Source organism: Crotalus tigris, unplaced genomic scaffold (genome assembly GCF_016545835.1).
Source record: "Crotalus tigris isolate CLP2741 ecotype Arizona unplaced genomic scaffold, ASM1654583v1 scf7180000017628.32516253702:7417878, whole genome shotgun sequence".
Taxonomy (NCBI): domain Eukaryota; kingdom Metazoa; phylum Chordata; class Lepidosauria; order Squamata; family Viperidae; genus Crotalus; species Crotalus tigris.
The window spans coordinates 2,223,513-2,228,093 of NW_024096523.1; the positions used below are offsets into that span (position 1 = coordinate 2,223,513).

The window sequence follows — 4,581 nt, forward strand, 5'->3', positions numbered from 1 at the left end:
CTGATGCAAATATGTAATATTAGCCTTTGTATAATTACATCATGATTGCTTATTATTTTGGCATCAGTGATTTGCCATGGCCACGCTAGTCTTCTCCTTTGCTTAATGGTTTCAATACATCGTCAGCCAGTGAAGGAAAGATCAATCAATGAAGGACCTGAAGTATGAGTGGGTAGAATCCAACTGCAAGATTTTCTTGGCTGATTTGTCCGCCCTTCCTTCCATGTCTACTTGGGCATCTCTCAAGCAATAATTACGGGACATATAAAATAAAGAAAAATATGGAAAAACACTGAAACAAAAATAGTCTGAGAGAAGGAAAACAGCTTCTGGCATGATTGTGTAGGCAATTAGATCCTGCAAAGAATGATAATTGAAACTCATCAGCAGCTTGGCCACCACATTTCTTTCTCCAGGGGAAGGAGAGTGATCAAAACCTATGGAGATTGGCAAATCTCAATATTCTCTATTATTTTACAGGCACTGCAATGAAGATAGGTGGAGTTACTATATCAAAGTTTTTTTTTTTAAAAAAGGTAAAGATAAATATTTTCATGAATAACATTTAGAACACTCTTAAATTTGAATTTTGTAAATACCCTTTTTATTCTTCCCAAACACAATAGTAGATATCTTTTTTTCTTTCCTCTATTTGATGGCTTGGAGAATTGGGATCTAAAAGAGACAGAGGACAAGTGACTACAGGAATAAGGGGTTGGTGTAGCTCACAGAGACTGGGGATGCAAGAGCATGGCTACTAAAAGTGGAGTTAGGGCCAGAGAAATAAATAGGCAGATGATATCAGTTTATTTGCAACTTTACATGGAAATAAGATTTTAATTCCTAGTTTTTCTGCAGAGAAATCCTAATGGGTAGAAGTGGGCAGATAATGATGAAGGAAGTCTGGCATCCACATCCCCTTCTTGCTCTGACAGAAGAAAACATAGGAAGGTTTCAGATGGAACATGATAACATCGACATGCTCCTCTCTCCACATAGGTAAAATAATAAAATTCTGCAAAATAAATAAGTAAGTAAATAAACCTGATGTTTTCTAGTTTATTCTCAGGTGTTTTGCAAAATAGAATTGTAACTAAATGAGCTCAGAGCTATATAAAATTTAAGTGTGTGCACACACATAGACAAACAAACCATGTCTGCTTAATTTTCTCAGCTTTCTATTCTCCGGGATTCTTTTTTCTTAATTTATTGCTACTCTGTTTTCACAACTAATATCCTTCTCATGCTCCAGATATTTCTATTTTCAATTCTGGTCCATGGTTCTAATCAAACCCTTCTTAACTTTAAACATTGAATTATGAATGTTAAATATATTTAGCAAAAAAATGCTTGATTTACATAATTTATTCTGATCACATAATTGAGCCCTAGTAGCATGGAATTCACCTGACCCATAGTTCTAAAATGTGTTCTCTGTTGCACTAAGACGTAGTGAAGTGTCCCTGCCATTCTCTCTTTCAAAAAACAACTGCAGAATTTAAGCTGCCAAATGTTAAACATTTGGTTTTGTGCAATTGATTACTAATTTCAGCAGGAGTGTTGGCAACCACAATAGAATGGAATAAAAAGAAGCAGACTGTCTAAAGAAAAACATGAAAATCAATTTTATGGAATTCTCAGAGCAGCTCTGTTTTGGCTTTCATTCTAGGTCTGATCTATACACAGGAAAAATGTGGCTATTTCTATCTACATTAATACTCTGTGTGTGTGTGTGTTTGTGTAAGTGTGTGTGTGTGTGTAAAAATAAGAACATTGCAATTTATAGTACAATGTTACATGAATAGCAACTTACCGTGAGTTATAAAATAATGTATAAGAGTGTCCAAAAAAAGGAGAGGTTGCCAGACATCTTTTTCTGTTCAATGCTCCATTCCCAAGGTATAATTGAGGCAGGGGTTACTTCATAAGCTACTGGTGGAGAGGGAGCAGCAAGTGCTGTGCAAAGCTGGTTTTCTGAACCTCCTTCTTTCCCTGACATACTTTTCCCATCTCTCTTCTGACTTTCTTTTTATTTTTCTTTCTACATATCCAAAACCAATGAAGAAAAGATACTGAGCTTTTTCCAGAGACTGGAGTTTTGAGTCATTAGTTTTTTTGACATTAAGCCAAAGACCACATGAAATCAAGATCCCCCACTTTTCTCACCCCATACATTTCTCCCCCATCTATCTCACTAGATCTCTTCAGGCTTTGACCTGCTCCCAACCCAGCCATTCAGCCACCAAAGGTAAAGCAGCAGAAGTTACCGGCATGTGCAGGACTAATACAGTTTGCAGGCCAAGGCCTACTTCCCATCCAGCCACCCAAGGAAGCCTAAAGCTACCCAGGTTTGTAATTGTGACACAATGCAATGTGATGTGATGCGAGGCTCATCTGTCTTACAGAGGTTGCTTCATGACAACCTGTAAGGGGTTCCCTTTTTAAGGAGGCTCCAGAATAACAAGTGGTGCCACAAGGAAGCCTCTGTAGGAAAATTAGGCTTTACTAGGCATCAGCTGGGCACCTCCCTGAAAAACAAAAACAAAACAAAAAAAACCCAGAAAGGTAAGTTGGGTGCTGCTACATCCTGGAGCTGGCTAAGGAACCTGCGAGTCCCTGGCTGGTTTCTTCTGCCTTGGGAGGCTGAGTGTCTGGGGTGGGGGTGGGGGGTAGTAGGCTAAGGCCTTAGATATCTGTGGGAAGGGGAAAAAAACAAGCATTAAGGCTTCTGGGGACCTGGAGGGGCAGGAGGCAGAGCACAAGTTGTCTCAAGAGTTGTGGAAGGCCTAAGGCAGATGGGCCTGGGTCTGCTGTAGGCCTCCCAGGACTAACCCTGAGGCACCCTGTTGTCCATTTAACAACTACACTGTCATTTAATGATTGCATCAGGAAAAGCAAGGCAGGGGGTTATTAAGTAAGTTGATCTCGCTTAATGACCATCACAATTTGCCACCTCAATGGGCAGGGTCCATTAGGGTCATAACTTGAAGACTGCCTACATTTTATTCTAAGCTGCTCAGAGTCACTTACATGAGACAGGCAGCTGTATAATCAAATAAATAAATAGTCCTGCTTTGGTTTGCTTTGGCTAGACAAATAACCTGTCATCTAAAGGAAGCCAAATAAAATACTTTGTTTGTTTCACATCCCAGGCCTAGATCATCCTAAATTAGTGGTTCCCCTTCTATTAAAGCTTCAGCAGGTGACAGCGCATTGCTGACCTTGTCAGGGCTTAGAAGCTAAGCAGGCTCTGGCTTGGTTAGTATTTGGCAGGAGACCGCTATGAAATACTATCTCAACTGAAGGCTAAACTAGAAATCAAAAACATATTTCAAACTGTGGCCAATTAATGTGTCGGTGAAGTCAGTAGGTGGAGTTAATAACAAAGGACACATACTTAACTTTTATTAATTTTCAGGAGCTTGAAATAGATATAAGGAAAAGCCTGAAAAATAGCAGCCAATGCATTTTTTTTCTGTTATGAGCATTAACAATCAGGAGGGTGACAGTAGATGAAGCAGTGTAGGAGGAGAAGCCAAGAAGCCACTGGGAAAGAAAGACAGGTGACTCAATAAGATGGATGAAAGGATGATCCCTAAATTCTGCAGTTTGGGGACGTGTTTCTATAATATAAAGAATGGAAAGTAAGTATATATACTTTCTCTCCCCAAAATTACGTAGAGAAACATTCAGAAGAAAAAGGATTCTACTTAGGATTAAGCCATCGAAGGGAAGTGACCAACAAGTGAGTTCAAGAGGAATTTTGATTCTATATCCAAATTCTCAGGAACATTCATAGAAATGATTTTCTTTTCTTTTTTCTTTTACAGAGCCAAACAGTATACAGTGTTTGAGTTACTTAAGGCTCCCAGCGACTTCCAATTGACCGTTAAGCCAATGCTGAAACATTGACATTCAGTTCAAAAATCATTCCCAAATAGCTATTTGTGTGCAATTTCTGAACACATGACTTCATCATATCTCTCTGTTACATATTTTGTTATTAAAACAAAAGAGAAACTGGAAAATTAAACAATTAAACTTGGTATATACCAGTGATGGTGCACATTTTAGAGACCGAGTGTCCAAACTGCAACCCAAAACCTACTTATCTATTGTCGGGTGCTGGGTGGGTGTGGCCCATTGGGTGGGCATGGCCTATTGGGTGGGCGTGGCTGCAGTGGTAACGGCAGACTGGGTGGGACTAAAAAGTTCAATCAATCAATTCCAACTTTGCAAGATTATTTTTTCCCGCAAGAAGTTGAAATTGATTGATTGGTTGAACCTTTTTTTCTTTTGCACACGGCGGTGGAGGCCTAAAATGAAAAGGTTTTATAAAACCCAGCTAAAGGCCTAGGACTGGGCACACGTGCCCACAGAAGGGCTCTGAGTGCCGCCTCTGGCACGCGTGCCATAGGTTTGCCACCACGGGTATATACGGTCCAAATCTTCAGAGTTCCTCAACTGAGATTAATGCTAAGATTTCTAACAAGTTTTTTGATTCTGCCTTGATTAACTTTATTTCTCTAGCAACCTAACTGCTTTTCTAACACTTCTCTGTTTATGGCTAGCTTGAAAGGA

The 4,581-nt window shown here is 39.5% G+C and overlaps 2 long non-coding RNA genes across 2 annotated transcripts; one reads left to right on the forward strand and one right to left on the reverse strand.

Moving 5' to 3' along the window:
• Window positions 1–801: 801 nt before the first annotated feature.
• LOC120304046 lies at window positions 802–2,490 on the reverse strand. The gene is made up of 3 exons (XR_005555596.1): window positions 2,268–2,490; window positions 1,814–2,041; window positions 802–1,015 (listed from the first exon to the last, which is right to left on the reverse strand). It is a non-coding gene; the product is annotated as an uncharacterized LOC120304046 (long non-coding RNA).
• LOC120304047 lies at window positions 2,439–3,957 on the forward strand. Its single transcript, XR_005555597.1, has 3 exons — window positions 2,439–2,565; window positions 3,682–3,745; window positions 3,831–3,957. It is a non-coding gene; the product is annotated as an uncharacterized LOC120304047 (long non-coding RNA).
• Window positions 3,958–4,581: the final 624 nt, after the last annotated feature.